At 38.4% G+C, this 22247-nt stretch overlaps 1 protein-coding gene across 2 annotated transcripts in view; it reads right to left on the bottom strand.

Annotated features, from left to right (window-relative positions):
* ATP2C1 (ATPase secretory pathway Ca2+ transporting 1) overlaps positions 1-22247 on the bottom strand; it is a 160082-nt gene that overhangs the window by 137199 nt on the left and 636 nt on the right. The window lies entirely within an intron of this gene.

Below are 22247 nucleotides of genomic sequence, written 5' to 3'. Positions count from 1 at the left end.
TATGATTCAGCACTACTGGGTACCTATCCAAAGAAAAGCAAATCAGTATATTGAAGAGGTATCTGCACCCCCATGTTTATTGTAGCATTATCCACAAAAGCCAAGATAATGGAATAAAACTACAAGTCCATCAACAGATGAATGGATAGAGAAAATGTGGTATATATACACAACAGAAAACGATTCAGTTATAAATAAGAATTAAGTCCTGTCATTCATGGCAACATGGATGAACCTGGAGGATGTTGTGTTAAGTGAAATAAATCAGACACAAAAAGATAAATAACACATGTTCACACCCATATATGAGCTCAAAAGTTGAACTCATAGAAGTAAATAGTAGAATAGTGGTTACTAGAGGCTGGTAAAGGTAGTTGGGGGAGGAATAGGGAGAGGTTGGTTAATGGATACAAAATTACACCTAGATAGGAGAAATACATTACAGTGTTTTATAGCACTGTGGGATGAGTATAGTTAACAACAATTTACTGTATAATTTCAAAAAACTAGAAGAGAGGATTTGGAATGTTCCCAACAAAAAGAAATGATAAATTTTTAAGGTGATGGATATGCTAATTGCCCTTACTTGATGATTACACATAGTACAGATATATCAAAATATCACCCTGTGTTGCATAAATAAATACAACTATTACATGTGAACTAAAAAGAAAAGAAAAAATCCATTCGTTTCCAAGGTCATTAGTCTAAGTTAATATTTGTCAGTGTGGCTTTACTATGAGCAGCATCAGCATCACCTGAGAATTTATTAGAAATGCAAATTCTCACACTCCAGTGGGTCCTACTGAATCAAGTTCTAGGGATTAGATGCGGCAGTCTGATTTAGCAAGACTTTTCAATGATTCTGAATGCTTGGAAGTACAGCAGCCACCTTTTTATCCCTCCTTCCACCCTTCCCCTGAGAAAAGACAATACTAAGAATGGCAAAGTAGTGACTTGAAGAAGCCAAGTTCTTTAATACATAATTAAGCTAACAAATAAACCAACTCTGGGGCCTGCCCTGCCACTAGACTTCTTCTAATGTGAGATAATAAATAAACTACATTTTCTGTTACATACAATCAGAAGAATCTTAATTGATAGATTAAATGAGGGGAAAAAATTTAGTTTAGATTAATAGGTTAAAATGTTGGTTGATGGTTGTTCCTATAAAAGTGAAGAGTTTAATACAATATGAATTATTCAAATGATAAAATGTTAAGTACTTAAAATGTTAAAGACGATGTTAATCAATAGGAAGTTACAGAATAAGATGTCCAAAAACTGAATAAGAAATGTGTCTGTTTTTTAAGTTAAATAATTGCCATATTAGCAGATAAAGTTAAAAATTGGCTATTGACTTCAGAAATTCCATTGACAAGTTTTCCTTATCACTCATTAGAAATATTTTAAAATTATATAACTGACTGTATTTTATTCTTAAACATTGATGATCTTTTAGAATTTTTACTTATATAGTTGTGTGCCCTGAGCACTAGATTTTTTTTCTTTTCTTTTCTTTTCTTTTTTTTTTTTTTTTTTTTGAGACAGAGTCTCATTCTGTCACCCAGGCAGGAGTGCAGTGGTGTAATCTCAGCTCACTGCAACCTCTGCCTCCCGGGTTCAAGCAATTCTCCTGCCTCAGCCTCCTGAGTAGCTGGGATTACAGGCACGTGCCAGCATGCCAGGCTAATTTTTGTATTTTTAGTAGAGACAGGGTTTCACCATGTTGGTCAGGCTGGTCTAGAACTCCTGACCTTGTGATCTGCCCACCTCAGCCTTTCAAAGTGCTGGGTTTACAGGGGTGAGCCACGGTGCCTGGCGAGATTTTTTTTAACTGATGATTACTTAGTGACAGATTCGACTATGGAATTGCTAAAATGAAACTAAGTTTACACTTTCTCAAAGTATAATATAGTCTTTTCTTTTTCTCAAAAGCTAGGCAAAAATATTTGTTATTTTGTGGTTTGCACATCAACTTGTTTCTATTAGCAGACACAATTAGAACAGTTAAAAAGCTATGACATTTGAGTTTTTAAAAAACTTATAGTTATTTTTTCCTCATTTAAATGATCAAAATGTTATTTTAACCCTGGAAAAGTCAAAAGTACTTGGAAAGGTAAAGATGTCAACATTACACATTTGATTAAAAGGTTTAAATTACTTTTAGGGAAGTGAGAATCAATTCTCACTGAACAGACACCAAAACTACGTATTTGTATATAATTAAATTTAATGCTCAAAACATTGCGAAGTAAGCAGACTAGATTTCATTAATTGCTTCTTAAAGGTGATGAAGATGAGATTCATACAAAGGAAGCTCCCTGCTCAAGAATTTCTCAGTGTTTAATGTCAAAGTTAGGAGTCTAATACCCATCTTGGCTTGGGTATCCCTCCATCCCTCAATGTTTCCACAATGCCTTATTGGAGAATATATAAGAAGCTGCTCTGTTTATTTAGTTACCTTTTGTAGTTTATCATTTTGTTTGTTAAATTCTTGCCTCTTTCAATTCAGTGTGGCCCCCTTCAACTTTAATAGTGTCTAATTTCTGAGTGTAGGATATGTGCCCCATAGCTAATTTGATGACACTCAAGATTGTATTAATTAATAAGGTAACTGTCTTTCTTAGTCACTCTTAGTCAATATCTACATCTATTCACTTGTTGTTATTCAACCTTCAGATACCATTACTGGAGAAATTATTCTCCAAGAAGACCCTCTTCTAGAATCCCTTGGGTTTATCTTCTCAGAGTTGAAAAGTACTGCTCAAGCTGGGCGCGGTGGCTCACACCTGTAATCCCAGCACTTTGGGAGGCCGAGGCAGGTAGATCACGAGGTCAGGAGTTCAAGACTAGCCTGGCCAAAATGGTGAAACTCCATCTCTACTAAATATACAAAAATTAGCCAGGTGTGGTGGTGGGCACCTGTAATCACAGCTACTCAGGAGGCTAAGGCAGGAGAATCACTTGAACCCAGGAGGTGGAGGTTGCAGTGAGCCGATATCGTGCCACTGCACTCCAGCCTGGGTGACAGAGTAAGACCCCGTCTTTAAAAAAAAAAAAAAGAAAAGAAAAGTACTCCTCAAATGGGAGTGTAGTCTCATGAATAATAATCACAGATAGGCATAGTACTGGTAAAATGGGAGTGTAATCTCATGAATAATAATCATAGATAGGCATTTTAGAGAGATTATTCAATAGGTAATTGAGACATGTTAATTAACATGCTCTATTGAAAAATCAACAGAATACATATTAAACATATGTCCTAAACCTAAAAGCCACTAAGTAGTATTAAGAATACTGATTTCATCTTTCCAGTTAAATTTTTGTTATTCAGAGTCTTTATAATTATATTTAAATAATAAGCAGAGTAAGGGCTAGGGAAAAAATGAGAGTTTTATTTTTTGTTTCTTTTAATTAAGACCTCATAATGGCTTTAGGAAGTATGCAGGACATAACAAGGATTATATCTTTTTGTATATTCCATGATTTAAATCAACAATTGAAATTCTCAGTTGCTACATCACTTTAATCAGCTATCAAAGATGATAGAAACAGATAAGAACATATTTTAGATTATATTCTTAGGGCCAAGACATTGCTTAAAGATTTTTTTTTTTTTTTTTTTTTTGAGACAGAGTTTCACTCCTGTTGCCCAGGTTGGAATGCAGTGGCATGATCTCCACTCACTGCAACCTCTGCCTCCCAGGTTCAAGCGATTCTCCAGCCCCGGCCTCCAGAGTAACAGGGATTATAGGCATGCGCCACCACACCTGGCTAATTTTTGTACTTTTTAGTAGAGACGGAGTTTCACCACATTGGCCAGGCTGGTCTGGAACTCCTTACCTCAGCTGATCCGCCCGCCTCTGCCTCCCAAAGTGTTGGGATTATAGGTGTGAGCCACTGCCCCTGGCCTAAAGATTTCTTACTAAGCATTAAGTAACACTAGGCATCAGCCAAGGTGGATGAAAACAGTCAATTAAGAACCTGTGAAACTGTAAGTCATCATTAGTACACCTCTGGCTTTGATAATGACTTACCATCTTCTAAGTGGCATACATGCTATTCTTGAGTAGCTTTGATTTTGAAAATATACATCATCAAATGATCTGCAACAGTGGTTCTGAAAGTGTGCTCCCTCCCACCTGGAATTTTTTTAGAAATGCAGACTCTTGGGCACCACCTCAGCCCTACTGTATTAGAAACTCTGGAGGTGGGGCCCAGCATTCTGTTTTAATTAGTCCTTTAGGTGATTCCAATGCATGCTAAAGTTTCAGCACTGTTTACAAGAAGCATTAATCTTTCATCTAAAAATATTTTGATCATACCAATAGTACTCAGTTCTAAAAATGAATAAGAATGTACAGGAATAACTGAGAGATATTGTGAGCTTGGTTTGAGACCATCAAAATAAAGCAAATATCACAATACAGAAAGTCACACAAATTTTTTGGTTTCTCAGTGCATATAAAATTTATGTTTACACTATACTGTAGTCTATTAAGTATTCAATAGCAAGTCTAAAAAATGTACATACCTTAGTTAAAAAATACTTTATTGCTAAAGAATGTTAATGATCATCTGAACCACCAATGAGTCATAATATTTTGGCTGGTAGGGGATCTTGACGTTAATGGCTATTGACTGATCAGGGTGGTGGTTGCTGAAAGTTGCAGTGGCTGTGGCAATTTCCTAAAATAAAACAATAATAAAATTTGGCGCATTGGTTGACTCTTCCTTTTACAAATGATTTCTCTGTCGTGTCTGATGCCGTTTAGTAGCATAGTAGAACCTCTTTCAAAATTGGAGTCAGTCCTCTCAAACCCTGCCACTGCTTTATCACCTCAGTTTATAAAATACTCTAAATCCTTTGTCATCATTTCAACAATGTTCACAGCCTATCTACCCAGCAATAGGTTCTATCATAAGAAAACGTTTTCTGTGTTTTCTTATGAGGAAGCAATTCCTCATCTGTTCAACTTTTGTCATGAAATTGTAGCAATTCAGTAACATCTTCAGGCTCCACTTCTGGTTATCTTGCCCTTTCTACCACATCTGTACTTACTTCTTCCACTGAAGTCTTGAATCCCTCAAAGTCATCCATGAGGGTTGGAATCAACTTCTTCTAAACTCCTGTTAATGTTGACATTTTGTCCTCCTTTCATGAATCACAAGTGTTTTTAGTGACACCTAGAATGGTGAATCCTCTCCAGAAAGTTTTCAGTTTACTTTGCCCAGATCCATCAAAGGAATCACTATCTATGGTAGCTATAGCCTTATGAAATGTGTTTCTTAAATAATAAGACTTGAAAGTTAAAATTCTTCCTTGATCCATGGACTGCAGAATAGACAGCAGACATGAAAACATTATTCTCCTTTTACCTCATGTCAGAGCTCTTGGGTGACTAGCTGCACTGTGAAGAGCCATAATATTTTGAAAGGAATCTATTTTTTTTTTTGAGGTCTCAACAGTGGGCTTAAAATATTCAGTAAACCATGCTATAAATGGATCTGCTGTCCTACAGGCTCTGTTGTTCCATTGATAGAGCACAAGCAAAGTAGATTTAGCATTATTCTTTAGGGACCTAGAATTTTCAGAATGATAAATCATCATTGGCTTCAACTTAAAGTCAACAGCTGTACTGGTTCCAAACAAGAAAGTCAGCCTGTGGCTTTTTATCCACATTGAAAATCCGTTATTTAGTATAGCCACCTTCATCGATGATCTTAGTTAGGTCTTCTGGATTACTTGCTGCCACTTCTCCATCACTCCTTGCTGCTTCACCTTGTACTTTTATGTTATGGAGATGGCTTCTTTCCTTAAACCTCAAGAACCAACCTCTGCTATCTTCAAACTTTTCTTCTGCAGCTAACCCTCCTCTCTCAACCTTCACAGAATTCAAGAGAGTTGGAGACTTACTCTGAATTAGACTTTGGCCTAAAGGAATGTTATGCCTGGTTTGGTCTTGTATCCAGACCACTCAAACTTTCTGCACATCGGCAAAAATTCTGTTTAGCTTTCTTATCATTTGTGTGTTCACTGGAGTAGCACTTTTAATTTCCTTCGAGAATTTTCCTTTGTACTGACAAAGGCTAACTGACTTTGGCTAACTGGTGCATGAGGCCTAGCTTTCAGCCTACCTCAGCTTTCAACATGCTTCCTCATTAAGCTTAATCATTTCTATCTTTTGATTTAAAGAGAGGAATGTATGACTCTTTCTTTCACTGGAACATTTAGAGGCCATTGTAGGGTTATTATTGGACTACTTTCAGCACTATTGTGTCCCAAGAAATAGGAAGGCCCAAGGAAAAGAGAGCTGGGGAAATCACTGGTCAGTGGAGAAGTCAGAACACACACATTTATCCATTAAGTTTTCTGTCTTATGCGGGCATGATTCAGGGCACCCCACAACAATTACAATAGTAACATCAAAAATTACCACAGGTCATCATAACAGGTATAATAATAATGGGAAAGTTTAAAACATTGCAAGAATTACTAAAATGTGACACAGAGACATGAAGTGAATATATGCTTTTGGAAAAATAGTGCCAATGAACTTCCTCAATGCAAGGTTGCCAGAAACCTTCAATTTATAAAAAACACAATTACCTGTTAAGTGCTATGTATATATAAGTGAAGTGGAATAAAATGGAAGTACGACCATATATGAATATTTAAACCTCCAGCGTTCTTAAATTATATAAGGATTTGAATTTCTTTGAGTAGATACTTATTGGCCTAAAACCAGTTATTTTAAAATATGAGAGGAAAGAGTATTAAAATCATAAAGAAATCATACTTCTCCCCTCTTAGGTAATTGAGTATCACATTGGCAAAACCACAGTTTGAAAGAATAAGAACAAAAGTTAGCAATTCAGTGATAATGGAGCTACAGTTGTCATCCTAGCTATGAAGTCAGTTTTTGTTTTCTTATTCCAGGTCAGGACCTTTAGAAAAATGCTTCTTTGACTAGGTGTATCAGGCTTTAGCAGCACCAGTTAGATGAAAGAAGAGGAGTAGGGAAGCTTCACAAAGTAAGGATAAAATGCCATTTTCTTGAAACTGGGTTTCTCGAACAAATAATTTTATCTTTAAAGAAAATAAGTTGTATAACATTTCAGAGGCTCTAAAAATTTCAAGTATATTACACACAAATTTTATGTTGGGGACAGAGCAAAAGGAGTTTTTTGATGCTAGTGAAATGGCTTTACACTATTCTCACTATTTAATCACTTGAAACAAACTTATGTCTCCATTATCTAGGGCTAAAATACTTCTATAATTTGCTTTATTTATTTTGAGATGACTTATAAGCCATGGTCTAGTTAAGTTGTAAACATGGGTAATATAGTAATGGTACAGAACAGAATTGTAAGCACTACTTACATTTAAAGATAATTATGCATATATAATCAAAAAAGGAGGATTCTAGAGTTTCAGCTAAGAATAGGATATATATGAAAAAAGTAGACATTTCAATACATTCTCAATGAGTAAAATTCAGCAAAAAAGATCAACATATGATTGTTTATGGGGATTAAACAAAGTTAAAAAATTTTTAAGTCAACATAAAGATGATCTTTATCTAGAGTATCAGACAAGTTTCAGAAACTATGTATATTAGTCTGTTTTGATGCTGCTGAAAGACATCCCCAAGACTGGGACAAAAAAGAGGTTTAATTGGACTTACAGTTCCACATGGCTGGGGAGGCCTCAGAAACATGGCGGGAAGCGAAAGGCGCTTCTTACATGGTGGCAGCAACAGAAAATGAGGAAGAAGCAAAAGCAGAAACCCCTGATAAACCCATCAGACCTTGTGAGACTTATTCACTATCATGAGAATAGCATGAGGAAGACTGGCCCCTATGATTCAATTACCTCCACTTGGGTCCATCCCACAACACATGAGAATTCTCGGAGATAGAAGTCAAGTTGAAATTTGGGTGGGGACACAGTCAAACCGTATTATTCTGCTCCTGGGCTCTCCAAATATCATCTCCTCACATTTCAAAACCAGTCATGCCCTCCCAACAGTCCCCCAAAGTCTTAAGCCATTTCAGCATTAACCCAAAAGTCCGCAGTTCAAAGTTTCACCTGAGAGAAAGGCAAGTCCCTTCCGCCTATGAGCCTGTAAATCAATAGCAAGCTAGTTACTTCCTAGATACAATGGAGGTACAGGTATTGGGTAAATGTAGCCATTCCAAATGGGAGAAAATGGCCAAGTTACAAGGCCCATACAAGTCCAAAATTCAGTTGGGCAGTCAATTTTTAAAGCTCCAGAATGATCTCCTTTGACTCCAGGTCTCACATCCAGGTCATGCTGATGCAAGAGTTGGGTGCCCATGGTCTGGGGCAGCTCCACCCCTGTGGCTTTGCAGGGTACAGCCTCCCTCCTTGCTGCTTTCATGGGCTGATGTTGAGTGTCTGCGGCTTTTCCAGGAGCACGGTGCAAGCTGTCGGTGGATCTACCATTCTGGGGTCTGGAGGATGGTGGCCCTCTTCTCACAGCTCCACTAGGCAGTGCCCCAGTAGGGACTCTGTATGGGGGCTCTGACTCCACATTTCCCTTCCACACTGCTCTGGCAGAAGTTCTCCATGAGGACCCCACTCCTGCAGCAAACATTTTCCTGGGCATCCAGGTATTTCCATACATCTTCTGAAATCTAGGTGGAGGTTTCCAAACCTCAATTCTTGACTTCAGTGCATCTGCAGGCTCAACAACACGTGGAAGCTGCCAAGGCTTCGGGCTTCCACCCTCTGAAGCCATAGCCTGAGCTGTACATTGGCCCCTTTCAGCCATGGCTGGAGTGGCTGGAACACAGGGCACCAAGTCCCTAGGCTGCACACAGCACAGGGACCCTGGGCCCAGCCCATGAAACCACAAGCCTCCAGGCCTGTGGAGGGGCTGCTGTGAAGGTCTCTGAAATGGCCTGGAGATATTTTCCCCATGGTCTTGGGGATTATCATTAGGCTCCTTGCTACTTATGAAAATTCCTGCAGCCAACTTGAATTTCTTCCCAGAAAATGGGTTTTCCTTTTCTATCACATAGTCAGGCTGCAAGTTTTCCAAACTTTTATGCTCTGATTCCCTTATAAAACTGAATGTCTTTAACAGTGAAGAAGTCACGTCTTGAATGTTTGCAGCTTAGAAATTTTTTCTGTCAGATACCCTAAATCATCTCTCTAAAGTTCCACAAATCTCTAGGGCAGAGGCAAAATGCTGCAGTCTCTTTGCTAAAACATAACAAGAGTCACCTTTACTCCAGTTCTCAACAAGTTCCTCATCTCCATCTGAGACCATCTCAGCCTGGACCTTATTGTCCATATCACTATCAGCATTTTGGACAAAGCCATTCAACAAGTCTCTAGGAAGTTCCAAACTTTCCCAAATTTTCCTGTCTTCTTCTGAGCCCTCCAAACTGTTCCAACCTCTGCCTGTTTCCCAGTTCCAAAGTCACTTCCACATTTTCGGGTATCTTTTCAGCAACACCCCACTCTACTGGTACCAATTTACTATATTAGTCTGTTTTCATGCTGCTGATAAAGATATGCCCGAGACTGGAAAGCAAAAGAGGTTTAATTGGACTTACAGTTCCACATGACTAGGGAGACCTCAGAATCATGGTGGAAGGCAAAAGGCACTTCTTACATGGCAGCAGCAAGAGAAAATGAGGAAGAAGCAAAAGTAGAAACCCCTGATAAACCCATCAGATCTCATGAGACTTATTCACTATAATGAGAATAGCATGGGAAAGACCAGCCCCCATGATTCAATTACCTCCCCCTGGGTCCCTCCCACAACACCTAGGAATTCTAGGAGATACAGTTCAATTGAGATTTGGGTGTGAACACAGCTAAACCATATCACTATGCTATAATTGCAAATAACACATGAGTTTGCAAAAGCTTGATTACATCTTAATGAATTCTTAAAGACTTTATCTTTCTTTAGTGATGTTTTAATTTTTCTACTATGTGATCTTAAACAGCAATAACACAGTCTTTCTCTGTGTGTGTGTGTGTGAACTGGTCTGCTTGGAAGAATAGTAAATGGTGTGTTTAATATTAATTAGACTAATATAGGAGTATAGAGATCTATTTGTATTTGCAAAGAATCCCTTTGCAAATAATTCTTTTTTGAATATAAATGGTGGCAGAGGAGTCTGATACCTTTGCGTTTTAGCAGTACCAGAACATCTATATCTTCAACATATTATTTATAAAATATACTGAATAGAACATCCTCTACTTCATTCAATGAGTTTGGGAGCCGAAGCTGCTCAGAATAGGATCTCATATAACATCATCTTTTTGAAGCTCTATATGGCATGGACTCTTGTGTATTATAGCGTAATACCATTTTTTTTTGGTTACACCTTTCCTCCAGAGCTGGGTTTTCTTGGAAGCCAACAAAGCTTAAGCTTCAAGTTCCCTCACTTGAAGAACCCTCTTTAAGGCCTTGAGAAAGACTCTAGCAATGTTCTCATAATCTTATGTTTCGTTAAAAATTTGCAAAATATATTTTAACTGCAATTGGCTTGAGAGCACCTTTTTACTGACTATCCCTCCTTCACAATTCTACTCCTATCAGGTAGCACTGAAGTGGCCATAGGTAAGTCTTGGATCTGGCTCAAAGAAAGTTGAGATGGGGATACCCTTAGATTTCATTTGGATTTAGTGGATTATATAATTGTGGTTTGTAGTCATGCCTGTGCGTGGTTAAGTTATTGCTAAATGTTTTGGTGGAGAAATGACATACAGGAATATCCCTACTACCTGTACTAAATCACTGGGCTGAAATCTTGATATAAATATGTCCTATGGTGCTCAGCACCTGAAGTATGTGGGTAGTAAAGGAGAAAGAGAGCCAAAAGCTAGGTGATGGAACTTTTCTAGACTCTAATGAAAAACAATTAACTATGTCAGGGGAGTATCTGAATTATCTTTCTATTATCTCTTTATAGAATATTTAAAAAATCAGCCAAGTGCAGTGGCTCACATCCATAATTTCAGCACTTTGGGAGGCCGAGGCAGGCAGGTCACCTGAAGCCAAGAGTTCGGGGCCACCTTGGCCAACATGCTGAAACCCTGTCTCTTACTAAAAATAAATAAATAAATAAATAAACAAATAAAGTGAATAAGTAAGTAAAATAAATAAAAATAAAGGCCGGGTACAGTGGTTCACGCCCGTAATCCCAGCACTTTGGGAGGCCGAGGAGTGGGGATCACAAGGTCAGGAGACTGAGACCATCCTGGCTAACACGGTGAAACTCTGTCTCTACTAAAAATACAAAAATAAATAAATAAATAAATAAATAAATTAGCCAGGTGTGGTGGCAGGTGCCTGTAGTCCCAGCTACTCGGGAGGCTGAGGCAGGAGAATGGCATGAACCCGGGAGGTGGAGCTTGCAGTGAGCCAAGATCGCGCCACTGCACTCCAGCCTGGGCAACTGAGCGAGACTCCATCTCAAAAAAAATGTTTTTAATTAAAAAATCAAAATAAAAATAAATCATCATTGTGTTAGGAGGTCATTAAAGATCCTGTGGCCCCCACATTGCAGGAACAAAACATTTAGGGTGCATTCATTAATTTTTAATTGGTAAAAACGCTTATTTCCTAGATTTTGTGATGCCTATGGTATTTGTCACTCAGATTTGTAATTTGTTGTGATTTCTTCTTCCATTCTAAATAAGTGTTCACTTCGTATCTACTTTAATTTTCACAATTTTGTGATGTTAATTTTATGTCTCAATTTTACTGGGCTAAGGGATGGTCAGATAGCTGGTAAAATAAATAAATAAATAAAAAGAAAAAAACACATTATATCTGGGTGTGTCTGTAAGGTATTTGAGGGAAGAGATTAGCATTTGCATCAGTGGACTCAGTAAAGAAGATTCACCCTCATCAGTATGAACGTTCCTCATCCAATCCATTGAGAACCCAAATAGGACCAAAAGGCAGAGGAAGGGTGAATTTGCTTTCTCTGAACTGGAACATCAATCTTCTCCTCCCTTCAGATATTAGTGCTCCCAGTTCTTACACCTTCTGACTCTGAATAAATTACATTGCTGGCTTTCCTGGTTCTCAAGCTTATAGACAGCAGATTATGGGATTTCTCTGCCTCCATAATTGCATAAGCGGATTCCCGTAATAAATACCTCACCCCCTAGAGAACCCTGATACAGACTTTTGAGATAACGTCTCACTCTGTTACTCAGGCTGGAGTGCAGTGGCGGGATCTCGGCTCACTGCAACCTCTGCCTCTCAGGTTCAAGTGATCCTCCTGCCTCAGCCTCCTGAGTAACTAGGACTACAGGTGCATGCCACCAAGCCTGGCTAATTTTTGTATTTTTAGTAGAGACAGGGTTTCACCATGTTGTCAGGCTGGTTTTGAACTCCTGACCTCAAGTGATCCACCCACCTCAGCTTCTCAAAGTGTTGGGAATACAGGCGTGAGCCACCACACCATGTCGAGAAAGCTGATACAGATTTTATATTCTTTTTCTTAAACAAAGTCTCTCAAATTGAATAAACTTTAAACTTTGCAAAGACCTGTATTTCCACCTGTATTTCTCATTCTAAAAAAGATTTAAGGTATCTTCCCAACACAGTAGTTATGATGGTTTTATTTTCAACTCCTTTATCCTCATAAATGAGAGAAAATCTGAGGTCAAGGAAAAAAAGGAAGGAAAAAATAAAAAAGGAAGGAGTGAAGGGAAGAAGGAGAGAAAGGAATCCTATCTATGGGAGGTATCTCTGTATGAGGGAATGAATTGGGCTTTGAAGTCAGACAGACAAACCTGGAGCTAAAATCTCAGAGTCATCATTTATGAGCTATGTAGCAAGTTACTTTACCTCTTGAAACCTCAGTTCTCTCACCCCTAAAATGGGGATAATACCACTGACTTCGCAAGGTTATTATGGGAAATAAATTACAACATATGTAAAGCACCTTGTCAAGTGCCTGACACATATAAGGCATTTAATACAAATTTAAAATGTTTTATTCTTGAATGCATAACCCAAGTTGTATCTCCTGAAGTAGCCTTACTAATATGCCACCTTTAGGGTGAGTAGGAAAGAAATAATTCCAACATTTTTCCTGCTCTCTTCACAGCAGATCATGAGCAGTACAACATATGTGGGTATTTTCATTTCGTTTTCTGTCAAGACATGGGACTGTCTGTACAAGGTGCAAAAATATGTCATCTTTCATTCTGAGCAAAAGTTAACAAAGTGTTGTAGATGAACTGTCTAAAACGTGGAATGGGATAGCAAATTTAGGACTCTTTATAAAAAGCTACACTGTCACAGAAAAGGGTTTTGCATTTTATGTTTGTTTTAATGAAAAATAATCATAAATTAACTGTATTAGGGCAGTATCCAAATTATCTTTCTACTATCTCTTCACAGAATATTTAAAAACCATCACTGTATGAGGAGGTGATTAAAGACCCTGTGGCCCCCACAGTGTAGGAACAAAATATTTTAGGATGCATCTGTTAACTTTTAATTGGTAAAAACACTTATTTCCTAGATTTTTTTGATGCTTGTGATATTTGTCATTCGAATTTGTAATTTGTTGTGATTTCTAATTCAATTTCTTATTCTAATAATGTGCTTATTTCAAAGACAAAGCAACAGTTTTGACATTCATCCATTTACTGACTCCCATGTTTCAAAGGCACCTGAGCACAGTAGGTTAGAAAAATTTTAAAGTAAATGAAAGGATTAGAAATAACTCAGAAGTCAACCCAGGGTCTAGGTGTCTCTTAGGCTTGTCTGACATTTCACTGCTGTGATGCTGTGGACAAGAAAGATGGAACACCTTCAGAAGGGACCATAATAAACGGCAAGTTGTTAGCACTGACTGCATTGAAGAAAATCTGAAGGTAAAAGAGGCTTGATTGAAGAAGAAGAAAAAACAACAGTGGTTAAAGTGCCACAAAATTACCTGAAATTTCTTGGCGCCCCCATTTATCAATGACTGCTATGTATATTTAGCTATTTATCGTTATACTGGAAGGGGTTATATAACCTATAAACTATGGATTAGAAGTAGTTAAGTGGTCGATTAGGCTTAGAAAAGCTAGTCACAGGTACATAGCTCTTCACTTGAGGTCTTTGCTAGATATAACTATATTTTTTTACCGTGATGGAGAATTACATGCTACTCTAATCACCAAAGGCATTCGATTCTGTCTTCTCTGGTCTTAGACTCTAGAGCAACATGCTAAGACAATGGAGTATTTACCACTAACCAAATAAAACAGGGGAATTCTAACTGACACATCTATGCCCTCTGCCCTCTCCTTATTTCTAAAATATCTGAATTGTTCATCTCTCTATTGCCTATTATACTAGAATATCAGAACTGGAACCTAATAAGTCATTCAATCTTCTCTTTTTTGATGCAGAAACCATTGCCACAACATCTCCTAAGGAGGGGTCACATACCCCTGCACTCTGCAGAAGATAATTCATTCCTTTACCTTTCATTTTTAGAAAGTTCATCTTTATTAGTATATCATAACCCCTCCCTGCAATTCTACCCATTGGTCATGGTTATTTCCTCTGGAACCTCCCAAATGCATACCTATCTTTCTTCATGAATTAGCCCTATGATTCTTGAGTCCAATACCTTAATCACTCAGCCATTCTGGTACTACAGCCCTGTGATTCTTACAAAACACATACAGAAACACATATACAAAAGCAGTCATATATCTTCCTCACAAAGTCTAACATCCAGGATTATTTCAAGTACTTCAGTCTCAAGATAGAATTCATTGCACCCCTACTCCCCGCATTCACTAATTCCACAAACTTGTTTTCAGTGCCTTCCGTCTGTCAGGCACTTTGCTAGTCACCTGGGATACATCGGGAATCAAATAGCCCCCACAGAAAGATGCGAAATTGCTACTAGGATAAATACAGCAAAGGAGAGTTACCAGGTGCCTTCAAAGGATGTAATGAAGCAAGGTGGAAAAGTCAGAAAAGGCTGCCCTAAAGGAGTTAATATTGAATTAAAATCTGAAGGAAGAGTAGATACTAACTGAGGGAGGATAGAAAGATGATTATTGGAACAGAGGCCCTAGCCAGGAAGTAGCAGGAAAACTTGCATACATAGAAGAAGGGTGCTATAGCTAGGGTTCAGAGAACAGGGGGTGTGATGGTTAATATTGAGTGTCAACTTGATGGGATTGAAGGATGCAAAGTATTGTTCCTGGATGTGTCTATGAGGGTGTTGCCAAAGGGAGATTAACATTTGAGTCAGTGGACGGGGAGAGGCAGACCCACCCTCAATCTGGGTGGGCGCCATCTAATCAGCTGCCAGCACAGCTAGAATAAAGCAGGCAGAAGAAAGTGGCATGAGGAAACTGGCTGAGTCTTCTGGCCTTCATCTTTCTCCCATGCTGGATGCTTCCTGCACTGGAACATTGGACTCCAAGTTCTACAGCTTTTGGACTCTTGGACTTACACCAGTGATTTACCAGGGGCTCTCAGGCCTTTGGCTACAGACTGAAGGCTGCACAGTCAGCTTACTTTTGAGGTTTTGAGACTCAGACTGACTTCCTTGATCCTCAGCTTGCAGACGGCCTATTGTGGGGCTTCACCTTGTGATCGTGTGACTCATGTGAGTCAATTCTTCTAATAAACTCCCCATCATATATACAAATATCCTCTAGTTCTGCCCCTTTAGAGAACCCTGACTAACACAGGAGGGCAAGGTCAACATGCAGCAGGGAGAGAATCAGAGCTGGACCATACAAACCCCTCCACATTAGGAAGCTTTGTCTGTATCCAAAAAGCAAATGGAAGCCAGTGAAAGATCATAAGCATGGGGCTAGGGGGTAGTGTTCAGAAGACCTCTCTGACTGTAGTGTGGATTACCGGGAGACCAATGAGGAAGGTATTACAGTATTTCAGGCAAGAAGTAATGACGGTCTTTGGGCTAGGGTGGTGAAAGAGGGAAGTAGACCAACTGGTTTGGGAGTTATTTAGGGGTAGAATTGAATGGAGTTGGTGATAGATTAAATATTGACTAAGGGAGCAGAAAGCACCAAATATGAACCTAGGCCTCTACCTAAATATCAGGATGGTGATATTTTCTTAGATAGTGAAGACAGATTTGGGAGAGAGAAAGACCATGAGGGTGGCTGCTGACAACTAGAAAGCCATTTATCTTTATGCAAGCTATCAATGATAACTGTCAGGCATCTTGTAGATACTGTGAAAAACCATTGGTAGCTTTTTATTTTTTGGTAAATACATAGCTCATTTAAAAAACTTCTCCCTTCAGATAGAGGAAAAGCTTGTCATTACCATAATGAAATAGTTCCACTTTTAATGTCACATTTAATAATCAGAAATATTAAATTCAACTTCATGTTGTCACAATTTAACTGTCAATGTTACCTATATATAATTATACAAATTCCTCCACAGGAGTGGCATGGACTCTCTGTCCTCTATCTTAACCCATTTATGCCCAAGGTTGCAATTTTTTGAATTTTTGCAATCAGACCTTGGCGATGGCCTTGAGCAGTAGGATGTAAATAACTCCCACATGCTTATCGTTCCAATAATGGAACACTAGGCATAAGTGAGATAACATTTATTAAGTTCTACAAGGAAAATCTTTTCCTCCTGTTTGTGAAGGACTGAAACTTTTTTCTACTCAAGCACAAGCACAGGGGGCAAGGTCAACATGCAGCAGGGAGAGAATCAGAGCTGGACCACACAAACCCCTCCAAGTTAGGGAGCTTTGTCTGTATCCAAAAAGCAAATGGAAGCCAATGAAAGATCATAAGCATGGGGCTAGAGGGACATGGAGAAGCACTTTTAGTTTCCCCTCAGATATCATTTGAACTGACCATGGATAGCATTTCATGACTTTTCAAAAACACTTTTTACAATGAATAGCTTTGGTATACACTCAAGATATAACCAACTTATTGACTTTATGGAGCTAAAAACATTTCTTAAATCAAGTGGTAGTGAAACGTCTATCATTTCACCTAGAGAATCAGAGCCTACATCAGCAACCTCAAATCTTTATTTAGACTTGGAAATCTCAATATAGTTTTCTTTGGAGTAGGGAGTTCTTAATTTTTATAGTATCATTCAGAGCAAGTATGAGAGCCAAAATGCAGAAATAAGTTTCCAAAATTCAAATTAAATTCAAATATTTATTTAACAATGCAACTTTGAGGTTAGCATTCATTAAGAAACAAAGCAGCAAAGAAAAAAAAAATCCAGTGATCCCGTTCCAACTAGAAACATTTTCTTAAGCCATTGAAAGGAAACTTTAGAACAGCTTCCAAAACAAAATTTGATTCTACTCTGTAATTAAAATGTAGCTACAGTACATGACCCCTGAGCCCAAAGACCACTCTCCTCATTTTAAGCAGATTCACTGTTAAACAGGCAAGACTTGTCAGATCAGCCCTTAAATGGTATTTCTCAATCAGAAAAAAAAAAAAATCTCTGTTCAAGAGAGCAAGGCATTGGTACAGGTCATCCCAAATTCTTGTAGATTAAATTAGCTGGCCTGTGTTTTCTGACTCCTTGTCAGCTTTCCTCCTGCAGGGACACATAGAAGTGGGGATTCAGACTGGCAAGGCTGCTGAAGGGCAGTGTAAGTTGAGGGACAAGGCAAAAAAGAGCAGGCCCTGCTCTGCCTCAGTCTCTCATCAAAAGGTCTTATTTGTTATTGACAAGTTGACAAGTTGACCCTCAGGCATCACCTATTCTCTGGACCCATCCTGTAGAGTTTTTTTCTCATATGGCCTTTTTCTACATCTCTGCTTAGGGGCTCACTATACATAACAGAATGAGAGTCAAGCGAACCAAATTCTAATCCCAGCACTGACACAGATGAGCCATGCAAGCTTGGGCAAATCTCTTAGTTTGTGACACTAGTTTCACGTCTGTAAAATAAATTCCTCTACATGATTTCCCCTGGATCTCAACAGCCTCTGCTTACTGAGGATAATAACCCTATTTTCACCATCTCTTACCCTCACCTGCATAACAACACCTCAGCCCCGTGAACCCTCCAGCCCCACGGCTTCTCTAATACTTACAAAGTCCCCTTCTTCCATTCAATTACATTAATTTGTCATCTATGTGCCAGATTTATGCTTAGCACTGGGACTAAACTAGCAAACAAAATAATATCATATTCCTGGCATTGAGCTAAAATAAAATTTTCATTTAAAGCAGAAAATTCTGACTGCTACAGGAGACGCAGATTGTAGGATAACCAGAGTGAACATGGAGACACGAATTGGAAAACTATTGCAATAGTACAAGTAAGAAAGGATGGTTGGCAGGATTGGAAGGGTGAAGATGGAGAATTCAATAACTATTTTAGAAGTCTTAGTAAAGGATTAGGAAGGGGATGTAAGGGGGAGAAAGGGAAAAAGAGAGGCGCCAAGGTGACTCCCAGGTTTCTGGTTTGAGCTTTTGTGTTGATTGATGGAAAAACCTGGGGAGGAGCATGTTTGGAGCTTGTGGAGTTCTCTTTGGACACATTCAGTCTACAACATTCACAAGACATTCAGATAGAGATATCAAGTAGATGATTGGATGCAAGGCTGAAGTGCTCTGGATATAAACATTTGGGAGTTTTCAGCAAATAGGTGTTTGAAACCATGGGAATAGAGGAACTCACCCAAGGAGAGAGAATAGGCTGTCCCACATGAGCTGACAAACTGTCTTCTCATTGTTTGGCACTAGCACCCATATGTAGCCCAGTGGTGCTGGCCCCTAAGAGCAGTACTCACCAGGGGTTCATGAGGTATTTGGTTCTTGGCAGACATCCCTAGGCTAAAGCTAGACTACAGTCAGCCCAGAAGTGGAGCAAATTCTCCTTTCCACACTCAGTGTCCCGCTTGATCACCTGAGCCACAGATCAGGCTGCTGAGTCTCTAGTACTTAGGGGAACATTGCCTCAAGTCTCACTCATTCCTTATAAACTAGATGCCAACATCTGAGCCAGGCGCTGGATGTTGCCCTCAGACCAAAATAAAATAACTGAAACCAAACACCCTTATGCGTGCATTCAGCACACCTACTCAAACTCATCTGAGACTCCATTTAGGCTCAGGCTGCCCAACGTTCACCACCACCACTGTTACTACCACACCATTTGAATAATTCTGAGAGAAAGGTAAACAAATTTTCCTAACCTTCAGCATCTTCATCTAATTAATGCTGTTAATCTTCTACATATGTGGGGATTTGGCTTTGTGAAACACTTGCTACAAGAGAATCTAGGGAAGCAAAGGATGAAGTATTTGTTCTCAATTTGATAAATAACCTACCAACCTATTGATGGCTGTATCACAGGAATAACACTACCACCACCAGAAAAAGCTACCAAACAAATCAACCCTCGTGTCAAATCTTCTTGTCTGTATGACACCAAGTGTGAGAAGAGCACTAAGAGAAGTTTTAAACAATAAAGCATATGTGAACAAGGTGAGTATAACAATGATCATAATTTGGATCACAGAAAAGGGGTATGGGGACCTTCTAGGCCTAGTAAAGGCAACAAAGGAGGTCTGTGTCACAGTCAATCCAGTGTGTACCCTCTGCCTGTTGTGTGGGTCACCTTTACACCAGTATCTGCCACGTTCCAGTATGCCTCAGGGAACAAAAAACAAAATAACATCCAGTGTCATGTGTGCATGGGTGCATGAATATTGACATGAAATCACATGATTTACTACATAGAATGTAGTAAGGGCCATATCTGAAGCAAACAAAATATCTTGCAAAAGGAAGACTTCATTCTTCCCAGCAGCACTGGAGAAAGCTTTTCACTGAGCCCATTTAATCCGAGTCTTGAAGGATGTACAGGAGACCTCCAGGAGAGCAAGTTGTAAGTAAAGGAGAGAATTCTAGGCTAGAGGGGGGAGTTCATTTAAATGTGCAAAAGTAAAGAAGCAGATGGTGTTCTGTTATAATATTCCCCAAGTATGTGGAACTCAACGTGGTTGGTACCTAGCAGTGCGAAATGAAGTGGGAGAAGATTTTAAGTGGCATGCAGACACTACATTCAATAACACTGAATCATTTGGGATTGAAAAACATTATCTACCTTTTAATTCCTTTCCATCCTCACCCAGGAAACTTTATCAGTTGGCTCCTAGGATGCTCTAAACTTTCTCTTAAAAGCTAATCTTCCTTATTAACAAATGAGCAGGTTTCAGGCTTGGAGGTTTTACAGGCAATAGTATCTACCTAGAATTTAATATTATTTTGCTTTTATTAATTATTTTTACTTACGGCTAATGACAATGGTTTTCCATTTACAGTCATGATATGAACTTTTTTTCTAAATAAACTCTAATAATGTGATTTAAGATAAATACAGAAAAATATTGAGGAATTAATCATACACATGTGGTAAACACAGTAAAAATTATGACAGTGGTATGTGAATATAGGAAATTTTAGAAATACTCTCAAGGAGAAAAGTTAGCAAGGTGATATTTTGCTAATACTAGATTGTTCAGGGATCAAGCATGGTAAAATGGATAAAATTTAAAGCCATGAGATAGAAATTCACATCTTCCTCTGGTACTTTCTAGCTGCATGGGCAAGGGCTCTTAAGGGCTCTAAGTCTCAATCCCTTCACTTTTATATCAAGGATTAGTTACACAAGAATGTAAGGATTAGAGGCAACAAATATGCAGGTCATAAGATTGTAGACATTATTAACCTCCTTTATAACTTCCCAACAAGCTTTCAAGGTTAGTTATGACGAACTCTGACCTAATTTCTCTAATTCTGTGAGACATTAGGTCTGCAGAGCTGTAGTTGGCTTTAAAAAGAAATCAAATATATTATTTCTCTTAATTATTCAATTCACTTATATAAGAATTTAAGAACTCAGCATAATACTCACTCCTAGCTGTTCCTAGGTTGTCCCAAATGGTGGTAAACTGGGGAGGGGACTACCCACCCTGTCCAAGTCAGAGGTTTTATGTTAAATTCTAATGGTCTTCTGAATGCATTTTGTAATACTTCTTCAATAAACTAAAAGAAAAGAACCATAGAACTACACAAGCAATATAGCCACATCTCTGAAAACTTACAATACTGAGAAAAAAAAAATCACTCAATTCACATTCCACAGTTTTGGTCCCATCCTTTCAGCCACCTCTCTTCCTCCCATAATGAATGAGGCCTGAAGAAGCCTGTGAACATTAAAAGATTGGCAAACAAAAACTTATACAGCCCTACCACTTGGTTTTCTAGCTTTCTACTTCAAAAGCAAGTGCAGGCTGAAACTTGGAAACCAAGAAGTTTGTCTTCTAATGGTGACACCTTGCCTAAGTAAGATGAACTGGACCAGCCTAGCTCCCTTAGTGAACAGAGTCTGTCTGAATTTCTGGCCCTTGTAAAATTATTAAAGCAGGGCATACAAGCAGTTTCCTCTCAAACAGTAGCAATGATTTTTATTTTCCAAATTATGCATTGCCTTTTTGGGAAACCTGTCATGAGAGGATTTTCTGTCTGCTAAACCTATCTTGCATTTCCTGGAAGTGTTTTATTAAGTGGGTCATCTCATATCACAAAGGAGAAAAAAATACAGGACACTGGTGATATCTCCTGCACAGTTTTGCAGTTCTAGTTACAAGCACAATACACAAGCAATTTATGACTGCTGGGTCTTTGGTATGGCTATACATTTGTCCTTCACATTTGTATACCACCGCCACACTTCTTCCTAAATGAATCACTAGATTTAAATGGATCAGATATTGCTACTTCTTCTAACAATTTGGTAAAATTCATAAAAATCATTTTTAGAAATGTCTTTTTTGGAGACCAAAAGAATGGAATGATATAAATCTCACACCATAAAAATGACTGCATGATTTTAAATGAGACGTGATCAGACATTTTAACAGTTTTTAAAATGCTTATATTCCCAAGTGATAGTGTCTCCTGCTGGAAATCATAGCTTTTGATTGGCTAAAAAGACTGAAAACAGTAGTGCTCTACCTCCTACCTTTTACACACACAAAAATGACCAACTGCTTCTGAATGATCTTTATAGCTTGTTAATGATCTGTTTAAGGTTATTATAGTTTATAAAATGTTTTTTGTTTTGCAAATTCTGGCTATGTAAACATAACCATAAATACAAGAAGACAAGTGTACTTCTAGGGTCTGACACTTTCTTTGTTGAGATATTAATAGTGTCAAATTTTGTATCTG

The sequence above is a fragment of the Pongo pygmaeus genome, chromosome 2, assembly GCF_028885625.2.
Source record: "Pongo pygmaeus isolate AG05252 chromosome 2, NHGRI_mPonPyg2-v2.0_pri, whole genome shotgun sequence".
Classification (NCBI taxonomy): domain Eukaryota; kingdom Metazoa; phylum Chordata; class Mammalia; order Primates; family Hominidae; genus Pongo; species Pongo pygmaeus.
The sequence above is the reverse complement of the archived record's forward strand: the minus strand, read 5'-3'. Positions and strand labels throughout refer to the sequence as shown.